The 27,793-nt window shown below is 44.7% G+C and overlaps 1 protein-coding gene and 1 long non-coding RNA gene across 3 annotated transcripts in view; both read right to left on the reverse strand.

Moving 5' to 3' along the window:
- LOC309521517 (transmembrane protein 132C-like) overlaps positions 1-27,793 on the reverse strand; it is a 271,354-nt gene that overhangs the window by 78,516 nt on the left and 165,045 nt on the right. The gene's annotated exons all lie outside the window — the stretch shown is intronic.
- On the reverse strand, positions 11,120-17,938 carry LOC309521572. The gene is made up of 2 exons (XR_014214726.1): positions 17,827-17,938; positions 11,120-11,271 (listed from the first exon to the last, which is right to left on the reverse strand). It is a non-coding gene; the product is annotated as an uncharacterized lncRNA (long non-coding RNA).

Below are 27,793 nucleotides of genomic sequence, written 5' to 3' on the forward strand. Positions count from 1 at the left end.
CAAAGTACATGGAACACCAAATGTAAATGTTACGTTTGTACAGTGGGCTAGTTTCAACTTTCACTCCTCTCTAACCTCCATCCAGACAAGCAAGGTGCATGATCAGAGTTCAAGGCCAGGCAAAAACACTTAAAGAGGGTGAGAACAAGGACTGGTGAAAGATGTGACGTGCAAGGGGGTGTGTGATCAGGGAGGGAGTGAACAGATGGAGAGGCTTGGAGGGCCACATGTAGCCCCTGGGTCTGAGATCCTCCACATCTACCCTAATGAGTTTAGTGGGGATTATTCAGCGGTGCAGTTCAGTAGCTCAAGGCTCAGAACTCAAATTGGGAGCTTAGACCATTGAGATGACAATCACTTCAAAATGTGGCAAGGCAGTTATACTGCCTTTGCTTCCATCACTCCCACGCTCATTCTGCTGACTTTTCACTGGACCTCTCTTCCAAACACCTGCCCTGACGGCACCATGAGATTTAAACCCTGCATAAATAGGGACATGGGTGGCTCTGTGGTCAGAAGGTCGGCGGTTCGAATCCCCGTGATGGGGTGAGCTCTCATTGTTCGGTCCCAGCTCCTGCTCACTTAGCAGTTCAAAAGCACATCAAGTGCAAGTAGATAAATAGGTACCACTCTGGTGGGAAGGTAAATGGCGTTTCCGTGCGCTGCTCTGGTTCGCCTGAAGCGGCTTAGTCATGCTGGCCGCATGACCCAGAAGCTGTCTGTGGACAAACGCCAGCTCCCTTTGCCTATAGAGCGAGATGAGCGCCGCAACCCTAGAGTCGTCCATGACTGGACCTAATAGTTAGGGGTACCTTTACCTTTAAATATGCATAGGATTGCAGTCATATGGCCTCAATGTTTAACCGATCAAACAGCTAAATTAATATCCAGAGGAATGCATCTAAAACATGAGACCTGCTGTCTACAGTCAGCCCTCTCCACCATTGATCCACTCTCTTCATTGTTGGGCCCAAATTCACTTAAGAGCTGGGCCTGAATTCCACTGGAGTCATGGACTTGGCTCATAAAGGGTTTGGTGAGTTACACAGAGAGAGTCCTACAGTTGCTGTTACAAGTTTCCCCGTTCCAAAATTTGGATGCATCTGTGCATTGCCTTATAGTCACCCAGTGGAGGCTGGTTCATTGGGGAAAATGGGGAACCACCCCACCAATGCTAGTCTGTGCTCTCCTCACCTCACCTGCCTTCTTACTTCCAAGCAGCCCAGAGGTGATCCTGGCTGTCAGCTTCCTCCTCTTTAGTTCCACTGTTGCCCTTGCACAACTCAGCAGAGAGGAGGATGGAGGCAAATCCAGCATTAATGCACTGTGCCTGCCATTGGCTTAGACACCACATACTGTTTGGGGGTCTCTGCTTTTGATCCCCACCAGTCCCAATGGACACCAGTCACCACTGCAGCCATCAAGTGATAAATACAGGGTGAGTCCTTTAAAAGGGGCCCCGTGGATACAGAGTACACATGTTCCATGGGGCCTCTTTCAAAAGACTCACCCTGTACATATGTATGAACTACTCCTACAGTTAAGAAAAAAAGAAAAGATGCACAAAATGTTCACCGAGCTTTAAAGGTTTCACGGGGTTTCAATTGATGGCTTTTGTCCACAGCACAAATGAATTGAAGGAAGCTTTCTCCCCCACCCACAACAGATAAATGGACATTGGTTTTGTGTATCCCTGGCACAGACAATTCTGTCTGACTGTCAAACACAGAAGAGCAAAACATCCTCAGTGTTTCAAGAAGACAAATGAAAGAGATACAATCCTAATGTGAAATGGTCTGTGAGAAATGTAGGAGCTGACTCAGATGATGTGGATGCTTTGCTGATAAAGTCTGACAAGGGGCAAAAACTTATTTCAAGTGATGCCTCAGAGCAGAGCAGGTCAGGTCAGGTGAACATGGCTCTCAATTAAATAACACCTACACCTGATGTGCTGGTGGTCCTGGTTTTCAGACCAATGCAATGGCAAGGAACAAGTGACCCTCCAGGATTTCAATTCTCCAGCCAGTGTGGATGATCCCTCCAGTCAAGGATGATCAGAGCTATAGTTCAACAGCAGCTCCTCACCCCTGCCCTGTGCACTTTGGGGCAGGATGATACATCAGAAGACATGGTAGCCCGCTGACCCAAACGGTGGTCCCTTTCTGTAACATGTAGTATAGAATTTACCTCATGGACTAATGAGAGGATGCTGAACCTGTGGCCCTCCAGATGTTAGTAGGTTCTAACTCCCACCACCCCACAGTCAAGGATGATTGGAACTGGAGTCCACAACATCTGGAGGACCACAGCTTCACCACCCCTGGCCTAAATCTCTTTTGCTGACTATTCCTCCTCTTCTGCCATTAGTGGGCAACACATCTGGCCCAATTTGTTGAACTGTCAGAAACACACCACATATATATCAAAGCAACAGACAGTTTAGAGAACTTCTATTAATGTCCAAGTTTTCAAGTTACACACCGCTTCCAGCTAGCTTTAAAACCACAGTATGGCTAGCTAGACCATAAGAGATTGGAGGCTGCCTTATACTGAATAGAGTAGTCAACAACCTATTCATAAGGAAGTAGTAGCAGAACTCAAGCTAAGAGATGAACCCTTTTCATGCATGTAGACTGTGGGGGGAGAATAGTTCTTACAATTTCATTTTCTAAGTAGAGATAATAACATGAATAAAAATGAATTGAAAGCTGGGAAATTGTAAAGAAGAAAGAACTCCCCCCCCCGCCTGCCAAATCTTCACCTTCATTGCTAACCCAGCTTTTTCTCAGAAAAGCAATTTCCGTTGTGTTCTTATTTACTCTTGGAAATACTATTCTAAACTCTGAGAGGTTGGGAGAAAAGCAGATGTACTTCAATCTCAGCATTCCTGGAAACAGGGTACAATTCACTTAGAAGAGTATAGTTTTCAGGTGAAAACTACATTCAGAGTATAGTTCTGAATGAGTCACTGTTGCCTCTGCTTTGCACATCCAAAAAGTAAAGCTATTTTACATAGCAAGAAAGACAACTGAAATCTGTGCATCGTCAATAATGCTGAGGGCCTGCCCTGAAAGATGGGGTGCACCTGGGGATTTTAGATTCACCCAAATGAGTTGTCCTGTTAGCACAAGGACCCAGTGCAAGAACACTTCACCTTCTCTACCCATGTTCTGAGTTCCCCCTCCAACCTATGCATACTGACTCAGATATCCTGGGGAATGATAACAGATGTCTTCTATGCTGAAGGAAGCATTGCTTTGTGAGCAACCAGTGGGGTGTAGCGGCTGGAGTGTGGCACCTGGAAGACCGAGTTTCAAATCCCCACTTGGCTATGAAGCTCATTGAGTGACCTTGGGCCAGTCGCTGTCTCTCAGCCTATCTTACTTCACAGGGTTACTCTGAGGATAAAACAGGGAGGAAGAGAACCGTCCACACATGCCACCTTTTGCTCCTTGGAATTAAGGTGGCATATAAATGTAGGGAATAAACAAACCTTCCTCAGGTAGCAGAGCAGTGGTGGGTGGAGATGGAGGAAAATGGGAGAAGGTCCAGATGCAGAAGGGGCCAAGCAATACACATGAATCTTCCTACCTTTCTACAGCTGGCTACATTCCAGCCATGCAAAAGGAGGGTGTACTGAAAGGGCAGGGATGGGTTGTGCCTGGGGAAAGTTCTGACAGCTGGACAGAAAGGCCGGGGGCAGTGGGGTCTGCATTCAGCCCCTAGGTTTGAGATTTACCACCCCATAGTATAGGAAAGAAGTCTAAATCAGCACTTCACCAATCTTTTGCTCATTGCATTTTTCTTTCCTTTTCTTTGAAAACCACAATCTGATATCTGTTATTTACCAAGATAAAACACCCAATTAGCTCATTTAAGGAATCCTCTAGATCTCATTGAATTTCATCTGATCTGTGCTCAAAACATACAGTTTAGTAAGACGTATCACAGATGCAACTCCTCCAATAACACAGAAACATTTAAAGTGTATAAGGTGAAATATCCTGAAATATTGCAGAGGGCAAAGCATTGAATCTATCTAATGTTAAAGCCATTTCCGAACTCGCGAGGAGAGGGGATTGCGGACTGCCCCTCCCACACACGCGGGGGCTGGCCTTTTGCCCCCGTGAGAACAGGGAATCCCTGGGTGCGCCTGTGACCCTGCCCACCAATCGGCGGGCTAGGGAGGCGTGGCCTAGCCCATTTAAGGCCAGGCGCGCCCGGGGACCGCCCTCTTTCCTCCGTTCCAGCTGACCGGTTTTCCCATCCCACCCACCCTTTAGGCTTAGCTAGGTATGACCTAGGTTGGTCGCCGCAAGGGGCCTGGTAGGAATTTTTCCAACTTGGCGCACTTCCGGCCTTTCGGTTTTTTCGCCTACCTCGTAGCAAACGCCACAATTTCCTCAGTATTGGCGGTTAGGCATTGGCAGGGGTAATTGCTATGCAGATGAAGGGGGGGGGAGGAAGTGCCATCACCTTCCCCTAAGGAAAAGGGTAGTCCGGTAGAGGACTCCGGGGGGGGGGGAGTTGCCTTGTCCGAAACCTAGGGAGGTAAGGGCCTCCGGCATGCCCCTGAGTGGTGACACCCGTGGGATCCTAGTTGGCGTACTTCAACAGGACTCTCACGGCTTGTGGATAACCCTTCCCGGTCCCCATGCCGGGTAGTCGATAGGAGCCAATGCCTAAGGCCAATACCTTTCAATCCTGTAATCAATAAAGTTGTGGCCTGTTTTTATGCCCATTAACCTTAAATAATGTGTTCTGTGTCTTCATTTCACATGGGGGAGGGGAATTGCCACGCAATGCATGTCTATATTTAGGAATATTTGACACATCTAAGCACTTTGCTTCTCTAATCCTATAATTGGGATGCATAACCACAAGTAACAGGGAACAGGTTTTAGTTGCTAGAGATCCCATATTTTGAAATTATAGATCCCCACTTCTCAATTCTTCATAAGCAGCGCTTGAGTCCAATAGCCCTCTCCCTACTGGGGATTCCCACCAACTGGTATTCAGAGGCATATTGCCTTTGACCCTGGAAGGATTAGGGTTGAATCAGAAGTTTATTAGTCAACCTTCTTGGCTCAAAGGGGGGCCTTTCAGAGCGGGATTTCCTACCACACTCCCCCAATCACATTTAAAAATCACTTTGACTATCTATTCATGGTCATGGAGGTATTGGACAATGCTTCCTGCTGGTGCTGGACACAGTTATTTGCTTAATTTTTTACTCACCAGATGCCAAAGCAAGAGGAGGAAGCATGAACCTCACTCTCCTTTGGCTTTAAGACAGTTGGCCAATGAGCTTAGATTACATGATGGCACTGGAAGACAAATCAGAGTGACGGCAATACTAAATACCCCCCAGGACGACATCTAATTGGTTAACCATAGAATTAAAAATAGGAAAGGTGTCCAGGAGCATGAGGTTTGCTATTGCCGTTATACTAAGCGGAGTGAATATTTTGTACATTGGGTCTCCCCAAAATTGCCAAAATGTAGTGTTCCACTTTGCAGCTTGCTTTGGGAGTCTGTCAGGGTGAATGAAGCACTATTCTGCCAACCGCATTCTGCCCCCAAACCAGCTCCAACCTGTCTCCCTTCTAATAAACAAGCAGTCTATAGGAGGAGGCAGTGCCTATTAGATTTTTCTCTTTCATCTCAGTTTTGCCCTTGTTGTGCTCAGCAGTGAGGAAGATGGAGGCAAAAGAATAATTAGTTGGCTCTGCCTATCATTGGCTCTGACACCACGTACTGTGGGTCTCCCTGTCTTCTGTCCCACCAAACCCAATGAGCAGCCACCACTGGGGGGAGCCATTTTGACTCAGCCCCAGGATGAATAGATAAGAGATTAAGAGATAGAGATAGAGATAGAGACAGAGACAGAGACAGAGACAGAGACAGAGACAGAGACAGAGATAGATAGAGAGAGAGAGAGACAGAGAGAGACAGAGAGAGATAGGATAGGTAGGTAGGTAGGTATAGATTCATAATTTGCTACAAATGATGTACTCCTTTTGCCCATGGGTTTCCTGCAATGAGCAGCAGAAGGAGTTAAACAGTATCCATGGACAAACAAATTATATTTCAAATCTGCCCCAAATCATAACGGAAGATGGATGCAAGAGAGCATGAGAAAGCCAGGACAAATGAAAATCCAGCAGTCAGTATTTGAATTAACAACCCCTCTTTCTCTCACCTGCTCTCTCCCTTTGTGCTTTTCGTACTGCAGTGGGGGGGGGGGACAGCCACCTCCAACTTCTGTAATTATTGATGCAGTTTTTGCTTGGAAGTGCAAAGATATTTGTGACAAGCCACAGAACTGAGAATATTGGAGGTGTAAATGGAATGGCCTCTTTCTGTAAGCTCAGCTGAAAACGGGTATTAGAAGAGACATCAAAAACATGCTGGAGAGTAGAGAGTGTTTAAATAAAATTGCCTCAATCTCTTCACCTTCCTACATTCACTTCTGGCTGCTGCCTTCCAGCACTGCCAGCATGTGCCCAATACAATGGCCAGTGCCTCCTCTTGAGATGACACTTTGAGATGGCAAAGGCTTATTTGATATTCTTCACTACAGTGGTACCTTGGTTTCCAAACATAATCCGTTCCGGAGGTCTGGTTGTAAACCAAAACAGGTTGTAACCCAAGGCGCGCTTTTACCAATGGGGCTTCCCCCCCCCCAAAAAATGGGTTGTAATCCAAAAAAATGGGTTGTAATCCAAAAAAAGGGACACATACTTCCGGGTTTGTTGTGGTTGTAATCCAAAACGATTGTAATCCAAAGCTGTTGCAAACCAAGGTACCACTGTATTTCAGAAGGGAGTCGGCATGGCATAGTGGTTAAGGGTGCTGGGCTAGGACCTTGGAGAGCAGAGTTCAAATCACTGCTCACCCATCCACTGGGTGACCTTGGGCCAATCATCTTTTAGCTTAACCTTCCCCACAGGGTTGTTGTGAAGGTACAACTGAGATGGAGGAGAATCATGTATACTCCTTGATAATAATAATAATAATAATAATAATAATAATAATAATATAATTTATTTGTACCCCGCCCATCTGGCTGGGTTTCCCCAGCCACTCTGGGCGGCTTCCATAGAAACCAAAAAACACTAAAATATCATACATTAAAAACTTCCCTGAACAGGGCTGCCTTAAGATGTCTTCTGAATGTCAGGTAGTTGTTTATGATTTTGACATCTGCTGGAAGGGCGTTCCACAGGGCGGGTGCCACTACCAAAAAGGCCCTCTGCCTGGTTCCCTGTAGCTTTGCTTCTCGCAATGAGGGAACCGCCAGAAGGCCCTCGGCGCTGGACCTCAGCGTCCGGGAAGAATGATGGGGGTGGAGACGCTCCTTCAGGTATACTGGGCCGAAGCCGTTTAGGGCTTTAAAGGTCAACACCAGCACTTTGAATTGTGCTCGGAAACGTACTGGGAGCCAATGTAGGTCTTTCAAGACCGGTGTTATGTGGTCTCGGCGAATCACTAGGAGGAAAGGTGGAATAGAAATGTAAATATAATATTTTAAAAAAATCTCCCCCAGTGTTTCCTCCTAAGATCCAGTCCAGAGAGGGAAATGTTAAGAACTGCATAATCCAAGGATGAAGAACCTGTGGTCCTCCTGCTATTGTTTGACTGCAACTCCCATCAGCCCTAGCTGATCTTTATTTATTTTATTTTTAAATAAAGGTAGATGCCAGCACCTGGGACCTTTTGCATGCCACAAACATGTTCCACCACACAGCTATCATCCTTTCCTAGGACATGAAGCTCCCTTATACTGAGTCATTGATCCCCTGAGCCTGGTATTGTCTTCTCTGACTGGTAGTGGACCTCCAAAGTCTGAAGCAGGGGTTCCTTCCCAGCTCATGGTCCCAGATCCTCCTAACTGGAAGAGGCAGAGTCTGAACGGCAACTGCATTCAAAATGTCTGTCCTTGAGTTCTCTTTGATGCAAACTTTTTTAAGAATGTTGCAAACGGATTACTTTTACCATCCTCTTTAGAATGTTCTCTCTCTTTCTCTCTTTTAAAGGAGGCTGTTATGTTCACCCATGTCCAGAGATGTACATAAAGTGCCAAAAATTGTAAAAGGGGGGTGGGAATCAATATGTCATTAGCTATTTTTTCCCTCCCAGAAAAGTTCATAGAAGTAGGTGGTAACGTTGATGAGAAATTGAGAGGGAAGGGGTGGAAACAGTTCCAAAGATCAGATCATTCAAATGACGAAGCTCCTTGCTGATTTCTATCAATATATTCCTTGATGTGCTTCTCCAGAGCTCTGATCTGAGTTGTTAACTTGACATTTATGTCAAAAGTAGATCCCATGAAAGGTCAGAACAGGGCTTAAACATCACTAGTCGTGTAAACATCAACAGCCCTCACCTCGTGCTGAAAATACAAAGTGAAAGGAAAGACTGGTGAACTTTGTGAGTGCTAGGAGACAATCCATTTTCTCTGATCCAGGTGAGATAGCATCTTCGGCCCCATCTGCACTGTACACTTAAAGCAGTATAATACCACCTTAAACACTCATGTCTTCTCCCAGAATCGTGGGAACTGTAGTTTGTTAATGGCATTGAGAGCTCTTAGGAGACCCCCTACCCCTTTCACATAGTTATAATTTCCAGAGTGGTTTAATAATCAACCCCTCTTCCCAGGAAACTCTGGGAACTGTAGCTCTCTGACAGTGTAAAGTGGTATGATACTGCTTTAAATGTATAATGCAGATGGAGCCTTGCCATGTCTCCTTAGTCCAGGATTCCCTACCCTGATGCCTTGCAGATGTTTTCAGCAACAACCCTCACAATCTCTAATCATTAACCATGCTGAGGAAGGGGGGGCAGGAGGTGAAAACTGTTACTACAAAATTCAGAGAACTGCATAATCTGGAGGATAAAAAACCTTCCAGTCTGTTTATTAGCCCAAGATGTGCAAATGGGATCAATTTACTAAGAAACACAGAGGGAAGAAAATTCTGCTCCATTGCTAGTAGAAGGCAATTTTTGGGAGTTTTTTTTAAATATCTGCATTTGTTTCTGTACATATTAAGTGATAAGTAACTTGTAAGTCTGAATTTCTGTTGTATTTGCTTGCATATGCTTTTATGTGTTTTTATATCGCTATTTTGCTGGTTTTAGGTTGTGTTTTTGTTTTAATTTTTTAATTTTTAAAAAACTTTTATATTGATTGCTATTTAGACTGTATACCACTTAAGATATTTTGGAAAAATTAAGTGGTATATAAATGCTTTAAATAAGTAAACTGGGAATGGTTGTGGAACACCGGTATAAAATTTACGGCATGTAATGCCTTAAAGGAAAATATTATGAAAATGATTTACAGGTGGTACATGACCCCAGTCAAGCTTGCAAAAATTTACCATTTGCCTGACAATAAATGCTGGAAGTGTAAAGAAACTGAGGGTACGTTTTATCACCTTTGGTGGACGTGCCCGAAGATTAAGGCTTTCTGGGAGATGATATATAATGAAATGAAAAAGGTACTTAAATGTACTTTCTCTAAAAAACCAGAGGCCTTTCTCTTGGGCATTGTCGGCCAATTGGTGGCAAAGAAGGATAGAAGTTTCTTTATGTATGCTACGACAGCAGCAAGAATACTCATCGCAAAGTATTGGAAGACACAAGATCTACCCACTTTGGAAGAATGGCAGATGAAAGTGATGGACTATATGACACTGGCGGAGATGACTGGCAGAATTCATGATCAGCGGAAGGAGACGACAGAAGAAGATTGGAAGAAATTTAAAATTTACTTGAAGGACTATTATAAACTTGATGAAGGTTAAAATGTCAAGGCTTCTAGAATGAAAGGGTTACAGCGAGGTAATATTAGATTGAAGGAAATGCTAGTAAGACATATCCTTGACAGAACTGATAGAAGTTGCTGAAAAACTTTGGGCATTGGGATGCAGAAAGGGGAGGTATGGGGGAGTCTGAGAAACGAAGTTCATGAAAATTTGTCTATGAAATTATACATGTTTGTATGTCTTTTTATATGTTAGTATTGTCTTAAAAAATTCTGTAAAACTAATAAAAATATAATTTTAAAAAAATAAGTAAACAATAAATAGCACTAAGTCAGGATGGGAGGGAACACTGAGTTTGTTGGCATATTAATAAGAAACTACCCAATTTGCATTCCTTGAACCAGGAGGGAAACCAAAGTGCAGACATCCTTCAAAACTCACACTTCTCCAAATTTGTGAATTGGTTCCTACACCAACCCAAAAATGTATTTAAAAAATGCATTATATTAGGCAAAATGTGTGCATAAAATGGATATACATATTAGGGGGGGGGGAGACACATAAAAATGCATTGGCTTAGGGAAAATTGCTTGCAAAAAAAGTGCATTTTAGTAAAAGCTGCATACAAAAATGTATTCATTAGGAAAAAATAAAACTAAAATGCTGATGGCTTTTCAAAAGGATTTTTGTTTGTTTGTTTTTTAAAAAATCTTCAAATTGCTGCAGGAATATGGAGTACCGAACTGAGGATTGGAAAAATGAGAAACTGAAATTGACAGCTCCATCTATCCCTAGTACTAAGTAAAAAGCCTGAGCTTCTCTCTCTTACACCACACAACAGTCCTTGAGAGCAGAGGTTTATGCTTGCTGGTTGTCTCAATTCTCTCTTCCCCCTACCCCCACTCCCCAAAAAATCATCTCAGAATGAAGGGGTTGGAAGGGAACCCAAGGTTCATCTAGTCCAGACATGGCCAAACTTGGCCCTCCAGATGTTTTTGGGACTACAATTCCCATCATCCCTAACCACTGGTCCTGTTAGCTAGGGATGATGGGAGTTGTAGTCCCAAAACATCTGGAGGGCCAAGTTTGGCCATGCCTGATCTAGTCCAACATCCTGAAATGCAGGAATGACAGCTAAAGAATCATTTGTCTCCAATGTAGTTCTCAGAAGCCCTGAATAAAATATTTTTTAAAAGCTGCCAGGTATTGTGTGGTTTTATTTACCTATGCCTCAACTCAGAAAAAAATAAAAAACCTTTGCAATGACTTCCACTCTGGAACACATATGGCTGCATACCTCACCATGCAGTAGGCAATTTATCAGACTAAATAACTTAAAACAAAACTGCACACCCGTAGGTGAATTTACTGTCTGCATTCTCTTCCATGCGGAGATGCCTTTGATGTCCCCGCCTGCACCCAACTTTTACGATCTGGCAGGGGATGGGAAACAACGATGGTTCTATTGGAGGCAGCTGTGTAAGCAGTTCCCATTTAACTGGAAGACAATGAAAAATTAATCGCAAACCGAATGTAACTAAGTTTCGGTGGAAAGAGCAAAACCACTCAGACATTATCATCTTCAACAGATGTTTGCTGACTGTCTAAATTTACAAAATTACCTGTCATGTTTTACTATTTCCTCGAGGAAAACAAAAAAGAAAATCAGCAGGCCTGACTTGTCTCTCTGAGTTAATAAAACGTTCCCCATATAAATAGGATATTAAAAGAGCTTTTGACTTGCAGTCATAACAGTTAGCTGGAAAGATTGAAAAACAGCAAATGGGAGAGATAGTCCTCTCACTAGTATTGATTGCTGTTCAATATTCTTAACTACAGAAGGAGAGTTCAGAAGAGTCTTGGCAGTTAAAAGACTGTTTTCTGCCTTCTTACATCTCTCTCCCTCTCTTTTTTGAACATCTGCTTCTGCTATGGAAGAAGGTGAGGTGACATTTGTCATGTCTGAAAAGTCGTTTTCCTGCAGGCGGAAAATATCCAGAAGCATATCATGCAAAGAAAATTGAACAGGAGCTGAGGGCCAGCAGAAGGCTCTCTAATTTTTTTCTAACAAAAGCCCTGCAAGGTAGTTTAAACTGAGAGATCACAACCAGCCCTAGGTCAGCTAGTAAGGTCAAGCAGTGGTTTAAACCCAGATCTCCGGGGTCCTAATCTAACCACTAAAGCCACACACTTCAACCCCGATCTTCAGATGTAACTGGACTGTAACTCCCATCATAATTATCAATAGTGGAAGTAATAGTAATAATAAATATTAATAATTATACCAAATCTAGCGGATGTTACAGGCTTCTAAACAAGGTATTAAACACACAGCTTCTTTTAAGCTTCAGTTGCTTATTTTAAGTGTTTCCTAAAGGAACATTATCTCCTGACACATCATTTGTTGCAATGACTTTGTTCTGTAAAACAAATCTTTCTTATTTGTCCAATTTCTGCCTGAGTCTCCCAACTATCCAAGTTTAAATGTAAAGGTAAAGGGACCCCTGACAGTTAAGTCCAGTCACGGATGACTCTGGGGTTGCGGCGCGCATCTCGCTTTATTGGCCGAAGGAGCCGGCTTACCGCCAGAGCAGTAGCCATTTATCTACTTCCACTTTGACATGCTTTCGAACTGCTAGGTTGGCAGGAGCAGGGGCCAAGCAACGGGAGCTCACCCCGTTGTGGGGATTCGAACTGCCGACCTTCTGATCAGCAAGTCCTAGGCTCTGTGGTTTAACCCACAGCACCACCCTCGTCCCTTTACCCAAGTTTACCCTCATACTAAAACCAGAAGATAACCCATCTTGGTTATTATAGCGTATACCAAGGGGGTTTGCTGTACCCCACAATTTAAAAACTAACACTTTAAAAAATGTTTTGTCTATTTCCTTTATAAAAATATATCCTGAACATTTAACCACTAAGATTCCAGGGGTATCAGTTCTGTTATAGCCCTCAGTTGCATTAGCATGAATAACTGTTGTCTCGGGTCACTGGGTGCTATCCAGCAGTCAATAGTACAGTGGTTAGAGTGTTGGAACAGGACCCCTGAAGCTCACTGGGTGACCTTGGACTAGTCACAGTGTCTCAGCCTAGCCTACCTCACAGGGTTGCTGTGAGGATAAAATGGAGTTGAAGAGAATGGTGTGCCGCACCTTGAGCTGCTTTGAGGAAAGGAGGGATATCACTGCAAAGAACAAACAAATAAATACACTGGTGCCCTTTTGTGTTTTTTTTTTTAAAAAAATTTTTATTGGGTTTTCACATTTTATATAGACAAAGACAAACACAAAAACAAACAAAGAAAACAGCAAACATGTATAGTTTCAGAAGATCTTATTTTCCTAACCCTAGTCCCTGACCTCCCCCCACCCCCTCCCTTGCATCCCTATTTCCAAAATTATGTCAGCAAATTGGCATTTCTCCTCTTATCCATCTTAATATTAGTCCTTTTATAAAGAAAAACAAAAGTGGATTTTTTCTAAGTTGGACCCCAGTTCCCTTCCATCGATTTCCCATTTTGTCTTAAATAAAAATCTTATTAACTAAACCCCATGGTCTTGAGTGTTGTTAAAATTACATCCTTCCCTCCCTCCCATCCCCGATTTGCGTCCCTTCCCAATACATGTCCAAAATGTCAAATCTTAGCCTGGGTCCCACACGTCCGAGGCTCTCAAGTCTCTTTCAGTCCCTCTCCGCCGGTCTTGTTGGTAGTCTTTTATGTCGGTCATCAAGTCTCGAAAAAGTTCTATCACAATCAACCCATAATCTCTTCCCATACATGTTTTTGGAAACAACTGCTGAAGAATTTCCACAAGGCATGAATCTTGAAAATCATAGTCAGAGTCAGAGTCAATGTGGAGGCCCCAATTATATTTCTTTATTTTAAATTCCTGGATTCCATAAACTCCCAGGGCCTCCACTTTCGTCTTCTGCATCTTTCGTAGATTTGTAGTAGTAGATTTTATCCAATAGTCTCCTTGCTTATATTCCGCAGGTGTCAGCTTCTGGTTGGTATTTTCCAGCTTTACTTTTTCTCTTTCTTGTTTAGTCTCTTCCTCTTCTTTGATTATCATTTCGGGTTCAGCTGTGGATTCTTTCTCATTCAGGTCCTCATTACATTCAGCAGAACTACTTGTTTCAGGAGTCAAGGTCATCAATTGTTTACTCATAGCCGAAGTCTGCTCTTGTAAGATTCCCACCAAATAGAACATCCTTTCGATTTCCACCAGTATCTTTCCATCCACAGCCACTGTAATTCCACAGAATTCCCCCTAGAGGGAATCTGGTTACTTAGTGTTCTTTTCTCCAACAATCCTCTATCTTATTGTTGTTACTTTGTTTCCAACAATTTTAGTTCAATTGTAACTCCTTTTAATCCAGAGGGATCTTAAGTAACAGTTTTTCCACTATAAACTGTCTGTTTGACAGCTTTGACAGCTGTCAAACTCTGCACCTCTTACACAAGCTCCAAAACAAGACGCTCCCGGGCCCGGGAGGGGGGGTTGTTTACAGCAAGAGGAAACTTCCGAAACTCCACTCTCCTGCTCAAAATTACTTTTCCAAATCTTGGAAGTTACTGTCTTTTTAAACTCACCCTTTACAGGGTAGGCTCTCCAGCTTAGTTCTTATATCGTTGCTCTAGATCGTCTGCAAAGGGGGGGTGCGGACTTCCTTTTAGCACACCCCCCGGTCGTCTCAAATTCAAGGGAAAAAGTTCTTAAAGTCCAATTCCGATTTACTCACGGGTTATTCTTTTCAGTCTGAATTTCAAGGAAGGAAGTCAGCGCTCTCCAGTCATGGCTCGCGGCTTCATTCGGCGGAGGTAGCGATCGACTCTCAGCGCCACGCCGCCCCCCGTATCCTCTCCGCAGCCTTTAAAAAGGCTCTTCGTGAATCAGGGGGGCACTTTAGGCGCCCACCGAGTCTTCAGTCCGCAGGCTTCCGCGCCTGCGGTTTTTAAGGGTCCCCGTGTCGCCGGCACGGCAAAGACCCATCCTCCGCTGAGCCGATTCCCTCCGGAGCTCGGAGGGAATCCACCATTTTCAGATCGCGCCAACCCCGGAAGTCCTTACTGGTGCCCTTTTGTGAGTGCAAAAGACTTCTGTTCCAATGGAGGTGTCCGCTGACAATCTTTGCCAACTCCTCTGCCTCCCTGCAGCTCACAACACTCCTCCCAAAATCTGTTGTGGAAGGTCCTGTAACCCACCAAAATAGATTTTTATGTGTGGGAAGGTTCTGGGGGCTGCAACGAGGAGGGGGAATTACCAATAATAATCTCCTCTCTTCTTCCATTAGTAGGCACCTCTGCTGAAGCCAGCAGGGCTAGGAGCACCAATTGGATTCTACCCATTGGAGATAAAGGTAAAGGTAAGGGACCCCTGACAGTTAAGTCCAGCCGCGATGACTCTGGGGTTGTGGTACTCATCTCGCTTTATTGGCTGAGGGAGCTGACATTTGTCCCCAGACAGTTTTTCTGGGTCATGTGGCCAGCATGACTAAGCCGCTTCTGGCAAAACCAGAGCAGTGCACAGAAACGCCATTTACCTTCCCACCGGAGCGGTACCTATTTATCTACTGGCACTTTGACGTGCTTTTGAACTGCTAGATTGGCAGGAGCAGGGACTGAGCAATGGGAGCTCACCCCATCATGGGGATTCGAACCGCCGACCTTCCAATTGGCAAGCCCAAGGCTCTATGGTTTAACCCACAGCACCACAAGCAAAGCCTACTGAGAGTGAGGGCAGGATAAAGCCCATGCAGCAACTTTTTCACTAGCTGTCCTGGACATATGCTGGGAAAGGTTCATGTTTCCTGATTAGATGGGGGCAGGAGTTTAAAAAACAACTCCAGTCTGTTCCTGAGTGTTGTCAGCATCACACAAGGTCACAGTCCCCTTTAGGACCAAGGAAAGAAATCAAAGTTTGCTCCACAGCCGTGACTCTGTCTCCATGTTCGGTTCTAAACTTGCATAAGAGCAAGCAATCAATATTCAGTTTAGAAATAATTGATAGGATGATACAGCTGCTCATGCCAAAGGATTAAGTCTCAACCAATAGTAATAACCCTAAGGCTTTTTATAATGTAGAGAATCTTCTTCTGGGTAGGAAATCATTTCTCTAGAAGGAGAAATTCTGACAGATGGCATTAAGTTGTCAGAACCTACACATATATGGCTGTGATAGATGAGTTCTTCCATATGGATTTTAACTTCCTTGGCATGCTGGGTTTTCTGATGGCTATCAGGTCAGATGATGTGCCAAATTCTGGGAGAAATAAAGACTCTCTTTGTAGCAAAATGTGCAGAGAGTTTCTCTGACAGAGACACAACCAGAAGCTGCTCCATGTAGTGAGACACATAGTTGCTGGTTGGAGCATTCTCTGGCTCTCCTCTGACTTCCCGTTTGCTGCTCAGCCAGGGTCTCTAACCGGGGCCCCACATTGAGGGGACCCAGCCATGTGACTCCACCTGGCATGCACCAGGTGGGGGCAGGACATGGGGAGGGTGATCTTCACGCTTCCTTGTCCCAGCCCCTGCCTGGCTCCTGGACTCCCGGGCAGAGGCTGGGACGAGTGAAAGCAAAGATCGCCCTCACTTGTCTCAGCTGCCGCGCAGCTGATGGGTGCTGAAGCCCCTTCTGCCCCCTGTACCCAGAACCCCTGTGCTCAACCTTGACAACGTGGTTGTAAAATTGCAGAATTAAAGACCAGCAGGGGCTAAAAGGGAACTTGGAAGTGGTCATATTATTCAGTGCTTGTTTGTTCAAGAGGGGTAGTGATTTTATTTTATTCACTCATTTCATATACTTATACAGTGGTACCTCATTTTGAGTTTGCCTCATTGAAGTCTGCCTCATTTCGTCGAATATCCGCAGCAAACCTGGAAGTACCAGAATGGGGTACTTCCAGGTTTGCCGCTCACGCATGCACAGAAGCACTAAATTGCGCTTCTCGCATGCGCAGAAGTCCAAACTGCTCTACACACATGCACAGAGTGGCACTTTGTCGTTCGTCCTTTTCGCCTAGTGTCTGGGGCTCCGAAATGGATCCCAGTCGCAAAACAAGGTACCACAATGCCAGAATAACCTCTAAGTGGCTTACAAACACAAACATACACACACACACCTGCATTGCAAGGCAGACAATTTACTATGGTCACAGACCAGTAAAAATTCAACACAAATACAGGACACACAACATTTAAAAGCAAATGCAAATAATGATACATTTTTCTTCTCTCAGGAAACCAGCAACATTTTCTTTTTGATCTGTACTGAGGTTAGGGGAACACTCTTGGTGACATAACAGGACAGGTTAAAGAGTCTGGAAACTAAGCCTTATGAGGAACAGTTGAGAGACTTGGAGGAAAGAAGGCTTAGAGGTGATACGATAGCCATCTTCAAATGTCTGAAGGGCTGTCACAGGGAAGATGGAGCAAGCTTGTTTTCTCCTGCTTCATAGGGTAGGGCCCAAACCAAAGGATTCGAATGATAAGAAAGTAGATTCTAATTAAACACGTGGGAGAACTTTCTGGTGGTAAGAGCTGTTTGATAGTGCAGTGGACTACACTGGAAGGTGGCTAGCCATCTTCCAGGGGTTCCTTAGCTGTGATTTCTACATTGCAGGGGGTTGGACTAGAGGACCCCTGGGGTCCCTTCCAATTCATAATAATAATAATAATAATAATAATAATAATAATAATAATTTATTTATTTATTATTTATGCCCCACCCTGTGGAATGCCCTCCCACCAGATGTCAAAGAAATAAACAAATATCCAAATATCGGACTTTTAGAAAACATCTGAAGGCAGCCCTGTGTAGGGAAGCTTTTAATGTTTAACAGACCACTGCATTTTAATTATTTGCTGGAAGCTGCCCAGAGTGGCTGGGGAAACCCAACCAGATGGGTGGGGTATTAATTATTATTATTATTATTATTATTATTATTATTATTATTATTATTCTGGTTCTCTCACTAAGGTTTCTATTTCCCACCCAAGGATGGGTGAAAATTCACATACACCCTTCCCTGATACTTTTCTTTCTCTCACCAGGCAGACTCAAGCAGCAACGTTCCTGCAGGCATGGTCATCACTTGACACCTGTGGCTTCAGGCGACCATCTGCATGCATGAACAAGCAGCCCCAGATCAAGAATCACATGGAGAGCTTCCATGGCATCTCCAAGGTAACACCCTTCCAAAGAGCCTTGGCACTGAAGCTTCTTTTCATTCCATCTGTCCCAGATCTAATTAAATGGCTTGGCAGTCAGTCCAGAATGGCCAAAGGGAGATACTCCTATGTACAAGGCACAATTTAGGTTTGGAGAGGATTAGGCACAGTGGTAAAAGAGGGGAGGTCTATAAGCTGCAATTGGGCATAATTTCTAAATGGAAGGGCTGTAGCTCAGTCGTAGAACCCATGCTTTGCTTGCAAAAGGTCCCAGGTTCCAATCCCAGCATCTCCAGGTGGGACAAGACTCCCTTCTGAAGGTCTAGATCAGGCTTTCTCAATCTTGGGTCCCCAGATGTTTTTGAACTACAACTCCCATCATCACTTACCACATGCTGGCTAGGAATGATGGGAATTGTAGTCCAACAGCATCTCAGAACCCAAAGTTGGGAAAGGTTGGTCTGGATAATTGCTGCCGGTCTGTGGAGACCAGTGCTGGAGAATCTAACTTGGCCTGAAAGGCTATATCCCCCAAACCAGGACCACCAGTCCCATATCTGACATCATACGTAACACAATGTGTGAAGCAGGTGAAGATGTGGCTGTAAAGGAACCACCAGGAGCTTAAAGCACGTTCTTTACTGCTCCTCAGAAAACAGGGCTTGCTAATCAGTCCCGACAGCATCAAGCTCCATAAATGATCCATTTTTTGGTACGCTTTGCATTCAACCTGTGCCGACAAACCAACATCCCTCCCCCATAAGCTGGCTTTGCAGACACCTTTGCTTGTCTGCAGGGTGCGGGGATGTTGATTTGGGGGCATGGCTTGAATCCAAATTATACCTGCAAACACAGAAAGCAGGGCTTGCAGTCTGCACCAATTAGCTGGGTCACCATTTGCAGTCAGGAAAGGCCATGGTTCAATATTAAAAGCATCTCCTTTGCATGCAGAAGACCCCTGGTTCAATCTCCAGGAATGCTGGGAAAGCCTTTCTGCCTTGAGAGTCACTGTCAGTCAGTATACACAGTTCTTAGCTAGCTGGACCATTGGATTCGTTCAGAATAAGGCAGCCGGCCTCCTGTATTCCTGAAGTGGTCACCTGGTGTCATAACAATGTTAAGTTACTAACATATGGGAAGCCCCACCCATTTGTCAAAATGGCCAGTGGAGGGTGGGGGAGGTCAGTATGTGGCCCACAGGCTAGATCCTGGTCCTCAGCCCTGGTGTAGGCAACCCTAAGCTGGATGGACCAATGGCCATCTTACCTGCCCATTGTTCAGAAGCACTGATTGACATTTCCCGAGAGGCTGGCAGTCAAGAACGGATATTGCCTTCATGCGCTCATTGTGGGGATCAGAGAGGCATATCCATGGCCATGATGGGAAGCACTGGACAGGCATTGGGTCCAATCCAGCCAGTAGAGGCTGGTTGATTGGGGCGAATGCAGGGCTGCCCTTCCAAACACAGTCTGTTCTTAGCCAGCCCCCATCTGGCTGCCTTCTTACTTATAGCGAGTATGGGGTGGGTCTGCCTGTAATTGGCTCTTGCTCCACCTACTGTGGAGGGATGCGGGTGGCGCTATGGGTTAAACCACAGAGCCTAGGGCTTGCTGATCAGAAGGTTGGAGGTTCGACTCCCCACGACGGAGTGAGCTCTCATTGCTCGGTCCCTGCTCCTGCCAACCTAGCAGTTCGGAAGCATGTAAAAGTGCAAGTAGATAAATAGGTACCACTCTGGCAGGAAGGTAAATGGCGTTTCTGTGCGCTGCTCTGGTTTCGCCAGAAGCTGCTTAGTCATGCTGGCCACATGACCGGAAGCTGTATGCCAGCTCCCTTGGCCAGTAAAGTGAGATGAGCGCTGCAACCCCAGAGTTGTCCTCGAATGGACGTAATGGTCAGGGGTACATTTACCTTTTTACCACCTACTGTTGGTATCCCTGCCCTCCTCAAAGGTCACCAGCCACTACTGGACGAAAGAGGAAGATACATTGTCGGACTTCAAGGGTTGTGTCCAATCAAGTTACACCCACTGAGAGTTATAACCACCGAAATCAATAGACTTCAGTTAGACATGTCCATTAACTTCAAAGGGTTTACTTTGAGTAGGACTGGAACTGAATATAATATTTGAATTGTTCCACAGGAAATGATCCATATATGGAATGAAACAAATAAAAACAGTTACATGGAGAGCCGTTATAGAAATGCTCTCCCCATGGAAGTTTGCCTGGCACCTTCATTATACACTTTTAGATTCCAGGCAAAAATGTTCCTCTTCAAACAGGTTTTTGGCTGACCAAAATCCTTTTAAATGGTTTTTTTTTGGGGGGGGGAGCTGGGGGGGAGGGGCTTATTGTTCTGTTTTTATTATGACTTTGGGTTTTTATATTGTATTTTTATGCTGTAAACCGCCCTGACATCTACGGATGAAGGGTGATAAACAAATGTAATAAATAATAGTAATAATAAAAATAAAAATATTTTAAAATCCATCAATCAGTGATGGTCATTTGTCCTCCAACACACACACACACACAAATTTCACAGTGAAACACAGATGGAAAGCAATGTAAAAATCAAGTATTTGAGTCCTGCGTTAGGCTACTCATTTCCTCCGAGCATCAGAATTGAAGCCATGATGGATGAGCTGCTAGCACTGTTTATTTGGCCCAGTTTCATAATTTGACAGTGTGAAAATATTGATCTGAGGCTGAAATTCAGACAGCACAATAAGGGCTGCCACAGAGCATCTACGTCATCTGCTGAAAGGCATCCTGGTTATGAAATTGCCAAGTTGATGGATGTGGCATCTGCATTGGAGCTGAAGGTCTGATTCCTTTTCCCGTTCCATGCCTTCCCCTACCACAGACCTCCTGAGCCCATAGAGACACTACTGAAAATCACGAGAATGTGCTCTTCTTCTTCAGCACACCCTCACCCTCACCTTTGGAATCGTGAACATCACTGATTTGGTAGGATGCCTACCCACACACCCAAGCTGCTCTCACGAGCTCCAAATGAGATTGAACCTCCCCTTTGCATGTGTAGCACTGCAGGAACACTGCAAGAGACAGGCTGCATGTTGCTTCCCATGCATGGCCTTCTGGGTAGAGGAGAGAGATAGAATAGCAGGGAGAGTAGCAATTACTGCACAGAAAGAAGCTCCTGCTGCTTGATTAATATCTCACCAAGGTTTTACAGGAGATAATGAATGGCCCATGTCAGTGGCCCACAAAAGTCTGGCTAGTCAGCCCAGCAGGGTGCATGCAAGCCTTAAAGGGACTCACACCAACAGGAGCCCGATGCAGAGTTTAAGATGCAAGATGTAGGAGATCCATCTGAGCTGTCACAAACGTTGGAGGCAAGCAAAACGTCAGAGCCTTACAAGGGACTGATACCTTTTGAGAGGCTGAGAGCTGCCTGGGTAAGAATAGCCAGAGGAGGGTAGGGGAAAGCTCTCCTCTTGAGATTCTGTTTGCAGGCTGTGAAGGTGAAGAACACATTTTCTTTATATTGGGAGAGGAGCTGTTTTTAGGAAACCACCAAAATGGTTGAGCTTTTGAAGCTGTCTCCGCTGCTTTTTCCATCACCTTGCCGATTTGTCAAAATCCCCCCTGCCCGATGCCATTTTCACACCCGAAAATCAATTCCTCCTGAGCTCCCACAAACATTCTCCTCTGGTGGTGGGCAGAGGTATGTGTTCTACAAAGAACAAAGGAAATTGCCTTATAATGAGTCAGATCACTGGTCCATCTAGTTCAATACTGTCTTCACTGATTGGCGGGGGCTCTCCTGCAAAATTAACTACCTATGTAGGGTACATTTACCCTGTATTAGTCCACGTGGAGGAAGAAACACTTATCACAATACTCACAAGAGACTCTAGAGGTCACCCTAACAACCTTCAAGCGTTTGAAACTGGCTAAGCAAGTGGATCACTAATCAAATCAATTTCCTCCCAGAAAATTGATTTGGAATTGAAAGGGAAGGATGAGTTCAGCATGATTTGTATTGTTAAGCCAGAACATCAAGTTGATGAATAATGGTCATTATGCTGTGTTGTACAAGACGGAACTGTGAGATTGGAGGCGTTGCCTGTGCAAATGGCTGGGGTTAACAAGGAGGAGATAGAGACCTCATCGTGTCAGAGCAAAGAATATGGATGTATTTAAGAAACTCAGCAGACGGCTTAACCTTGATTTGTACACATGGGCAGGTGTGAAAAGTCTAGAACAACAAGGCATGTTGGTAACAGACTGTGAGTCAAGTGGTTGAAATAAATTGGTATTATTTGGGCCCCATAATTAGTGTTTCTGCGGGGTCAAGCCACAGCCAGGATACCTGCTAACATTCACCCTGGGCAATCTTTAGAAGGGGTCTTACACTGTATTGCTCATTTGATAAAGGCAACTATCATCACATATAATTGTAGCTTATGAAAAGGAGTAGAACAGGCAGATTTGCAAAGGTAACTGATTTCCCCTCCTCCTGGCTTCAGTATAGCAAATTGCAATTATATTTTGACGTGGACAAAGAGGTTTGCCATCCCTTCATTATTTTTAAAGTAGATCAACAGGAGGGAATGATCATGAGCCACTGAGCAAGGGATGCGATTGGAGGGCTAAGTGAAGAGCCTGTTTATGTTTGTGCGGGTGCATCGGGGGGGGGAGTGCAAGATTGCAACCCCGCATGAGAGCATGGAGCCCCGAAACACGTGTTGGAGGGTATACACTGGTTGGGACTGATGGAATAGTACATCCAGCAATCGCGATAGGACCACAGGTTTGCCATCCCTGCTACAACTAAATATTCCTCCTACATTGCTCCTCCTACAGTGCTCTTTCTACACGCCTGACACCCGGATGTATTCTGGGACTGAAGTCCTTCCCTCATGCATCACAGTAGACTCATTGATTGAATCCCTGCTGCTCTGATCACAAGCAGTGTGGTCTCAGTCCATTAATTTGGAGCATGGAAACTAACAAAAATCAATGAGGTGCTACTTAAAAACCCACTTTGCTCATGATTATAAATCCTGTGTTTAAATGTGTGCAAGGAACAAGAGAGAACATCTGAGTAAGTGGTAGAAAACAAACCAAGTCCATTGAGCCCTTTCTCAGATGTAACAGGGAAGAAGGATAGGGGCAATTGCAGGTGCTCAGCTGAAGCAGAGCCTAGATACATATTTTCTGTACCCTAGCTGGGCCCTGTGTGCTAGCCCAGTGATTCTCAAACTTTTGTACTGGTAGGCTACTGAAAATTGGTGGGGTTCTGAGCAGAACACTTAAAACATCTTTTTTTTTCCAGGGCCAGTATCATCAACATCAGCACTGTATTATTACGAAAACCACAGGCCCTAAGCCAGGCCAATGAGAAGGACCATTTTAACTAGTACCTAAAGGTAAAGGGACCCCTGACCGTTAGGTCCAGTCATGGACGACTCTGGGGTTGCGGTGCTCATCTCGCTCTATAGGTTGAGGGAGCTTCCGGGTACAGCCTCCGGGTCACGTGGCCAGCATGACTAAGCTGCTTCTGGTGAACCAGAGCAGTGCACGGAAACGCCGTTTACCTTCCCGTCGGAGAGGGATACTTTAATTAGGGGGGAAAATAGTAGACTACATCAGCACTGTAAAGTAAAGGTCATGGGTCCTATGCCAGAGTGTTGAGTATATCTGACCCTGCTTTAAAGAAATTGTCTTGGTGTCTGTTGTCAGATCCAAATGCAGATATTCTCAGCTGCTCCACCAACTTTCCAGGGACCTTCTGAATAATTTCATGGACCTCCTTGGTGAAGTATCTAACTGGAGACCAAAACAGGTTCATTGGTTCAACACTTGAGGAGAAAAGAGGAAGAAGTCTAGGGATGGACCCACACTGCCATTTTGAATTCCCAACAGGGTGGAACCTAAACTCTGATAGATGTGAGATTTTGCAGTTGACAGTGACGTATGGGTCTAGAAAAGTCTGGGAAGTGAAGCTTAGTGAATACTAATGGGGATTTTATTTGTTTTATCTTGTGATTTCCCCCCCCCCCCCAATTCTCTCATGCTTTATTGCCTGGTTGATTTATCACTTCTCTCCACTGTCGAAAGCCAAATTGGGCAACAGTGTGATGTTCTGCTGCTGAAGTCAGCTGTTTATGAGTTTCAGCAGATGTTCCTGTTTGTAAGATACTTTGGGAGAGAAACCTTGCCTCATCTTAGCTATGCATCATTTTGCCCTTCCTTCCCTACATTTCCTCAGTCAGTAGGCAAGTGCTTCTCCTCTGAAGCTGATCAAACATGCAAACTGAGATTGGGTGAGGTGCACTGGAGAGTTTATGCTGCTATGTCCTTTTTAAAAAACATCACACAAGGGTCACTCTGTAAAACCTTTTTCAGGACACAAGAGTTTTTAATGGGTAACCTAGCTACCACTGGCAGCTCATTAGACAGGAAGGTTGTGGAAAGAATTGTGCACCAGCAACAGCAACAGATTGGTTTTGACGCCAGGCGACAGAGTCAAATTCCTGTGGCTGCTTGATCAAAGCACACTGGAATTAGCAGTGTCGCAGAAGTTTGTAATTACCTGCTTTGTCCCGTGAAATTATCTAGCTTGTAGTGTTCAGTGAGATTAGGAAAGCAAGTGTGCTTTAGCACTCTCTCTCGCTCTCTCTGAACAGTATAAATCTCTTACATAATGAGAACCAGCATTGTGCAGTGGTCAGAAGAGTGTTCCTCAACCTGATGCCCACCAGATGTTGTTGCACTGCATTCAACTTGGCCCAGTATACCTGAAGGAGCGTCTCCACCCCCCTCGTTCTGCCCGGACGCTGAGGTCCAGCGTCGAGGGCCTTCTGGCAGTTCCCTCACTGCGAGAAGCAAAGCTACAGGGTACCAGGCAGAGGGCCTTCTCAGTAGTGGTGCCCGCCCTGTGGAACGCCCCCCCCATCATATGTCAAAGAGATAAACAACTACCTGACATTTAGAAGACATCTGAAGGCAGCCCTGTTCAGGAAAGTTTTTAATGTGTGACATTTTAATGTATTTTTAATCTGTGTTGGAAGCCACCCAGAGTGGCTGGGGAAACCCAGCCAGATGGGCGGGGTACAAATAATAAATTGTTATAGTTATTACTGTTATTATTGTTGTTGTTGTTGTTGTTGTTATTATCAACTCCCACCAGCCTTAGCCACTGTGGCAGATATCCGGGCATGATGGGAGTTGGAGTCAAATACATCTAGCGATATCACCAGGAGGGAGAATGTTGAATTAGGACATGTCCTTGGTCTCTATGTGACAAGAGCTGGGTTTGAGAGGTGAGGTGACGTTTTCTCCTTTCCATTCCTGTGATTGCGGATGGGAATTTCAATCTGGGAATCCTGAACTAAACATACATTCCTGTTGCTGTTGTTATCCCTATGGTTAATGTCATTAATTTTATTAGTATACTGTTGTTCTTGATAGTATTCGCATTGGTAATGATATTGTTAATGATATTGTTATAGATATTATTCATCTTTTAAACAACAACAGTAAGAGCAGCAACATGTTGCTCTATGGAACAAATGCCGCTGCCAAGCTACTTTGGGAGAAGCAATGACCCAGAAAGATCCCATTTGGGGACTGCCGTCCGGTGCCAAATTAAATTAGTTTGATAAAATATCTCTGTTCCGTGCAGATAGGGCTCCAAACTACGCTTGGCAATGTTCTGAAGGCCTGCTGTGTAGCATGTGCCAAAGGAAGACTGACAAACGGGAGCAGAGCAGCGCAACCTTCCATACCAAGTAGGCCGCAAAAGTAATTCGGCGTGGGGGGGGGGAGTGAGGCCAAAAGGAAGGGGGAGGGGGTTTATTGATGGGGGGGTGTTCTTGTTTTTCTTATGTATGTTGTGTTTTTGTCTTGCATTTTAATGCTGTCAACTGCCCTCAGATCTATGGATGAAAGGGTGGTATACAAATTGAGTAAATAAACTTTTTTTAAAACAAACAAACAAACCCTCACCCCTGTTGTTTGGCTAAGAAAGCCACTTCGTAGTCAGTCAAAACATTTAAACTTGTAAACCCCTCCAAAAAGATATACATCCCTTTGTGAAGATGAACAGGGACTGAATGTGCAAAACCATATTCAAATGTGGCTTCTGCCACTTCTGACTAGTCATGAAAAGGAGCTGTGCTAGAGGCTCTCTCTTCATTACAGCAGGGGTGGGGGAATCTTTGCCACCCCACCCCAATGTTCCTGAGCTACAACTCCCATCAGCCCCAGAAAGCATGGCAAATGTTCTAGATGGGAGTTGTAGTCAGCAGCATATGGAGCAGGGCTGTCTTTAGCATATGCTCTGCCGGAATGCAAAGATGATGATGATGATGAGAAGAAGAAGAAGAAGAAGAAGAAGAAGAAGAAGAAGAAGAAGAAGAAGTTATTTATACCCCACCCATCTGGCTGGGCTTCCCCAGCCACTCTGGGCGGCTTCCAACAAAATATTAAAATACAGCAATACATCAAACATTAAAAGCTTCCCTAAACAGGGCTGCCTTCAGATGTCTTCTAAAAGTCTGGTAGTTGTTTTTCTCTTTGACATCTGGTGGGAGGGCGGGTGCCACTACTGAGAAGGCCCTCTGCCTCGTTCTCTGTAACTTGGCTTCTTGCAGCGAGGGAACCACCAGAAGGCCCTCGGTGTTGGACCTTAGTGTCTGGGCAGAATGATGTGGGGGGAGACGCTCCTTCAGGTATACTGGACCGAGGCCCAGCACCCCCAAATTAACTTTTATTGAGCTTTTTCGGGGAGGGGGGAAGCCACCTGTAACAAGAATGAAGCAGAAAAACTGCTTTTGTTTCCTGACTCATCGGGAATACAGAGTCACTGCTGTCGTTCGAGATGCGCCCCACCTGAATTTGGTGCCTGGGTGCCCTGCACCCCTTGCACCCCCGGGTACAGATGGCCCTGATATGGAGAGCCCAAGGCTCCCTTCACCTGCTTCACAGCCCATAAGGTCTAAAAACATGTGTTTGTGCTTTTTTTAAAAAAGCAGACATTTTGAGCAAGCTAAATTCTGTGCATTTCCTGAAGACATATAGCCCTGTTTACTATATAACAAAGACAAAAGGTTGCCTCCAATAGTTGTCCTACTCAGAGTAGACCAATCAAAAGTAATGGACATTGACTCACTTGGGTCCATTAGAGAGCGTAGCTTAGCTGGATATAGCTCAAAGAGATTTGCAGTTCTATTTATCTAAGTAGATTTCATCAAGTGTGTTTATTTGTGTGTAGCAGGGACGATGACGTGACAGCCTGCTTATTGTTTTTACTGAGGATGTAACTATACTTGACATTGCCCATGAAAGCCCTGGCTTCCTTTTCAAGGATATCTATGCTCCCCCCCCTTTTTTTGGCAGACTCCCAAAATGTTTTCTTCTTCTTCCCCTTTTTGGTCCTCTGCCCTTTGCTTGTATTGCAAACTCTCTATTGCAAATCCTACTAATGGAAATGAGATCCTTTGTGGTCAGATAGAGGCTGTAAGCTGCTCACAACAACAGATGTTTTCTCTGTCCCCAGAATGTCAGAGGTTTGTTGCACCCACTCGCAGATCCCTGTTGCAAACCAGGCATGGAATGCCTTTAAAAAAATCTCTCTCTCTCTCTATCTCTCTCTCTCTCTGTGTGTGTGTGTGTGTGTGTTGGGGTGCAGTGTGTTTGCTTCAAAACCTGGATATCTTTTCGAGCTCAGAATTTAATCCAAGTTGGAGAGGTTATCAGATATCAAACCCTCTGACAGAAAACTTAGGGGGTGAATGGCGACTGAAAAAGAGCAGAAAAGGGGGGGCACTGAAAAATAATATTGAGGCATTGACATGTTGACGTTGTTGTTG

The sequence above is a fragment of the Podarcis vaucheri genome (genome assembly GCF_965113315.1).
Source record: "Podarcis vaucheri genome assembly, chromosome: 16".
NCBI classification, from domain to species: domain Eukaryota; kingdom Metazoa; phylum Chordata; class Lepidosauria; order Squamata; family Lacertidae; genus Podarcis; species Podarcis vaucheri.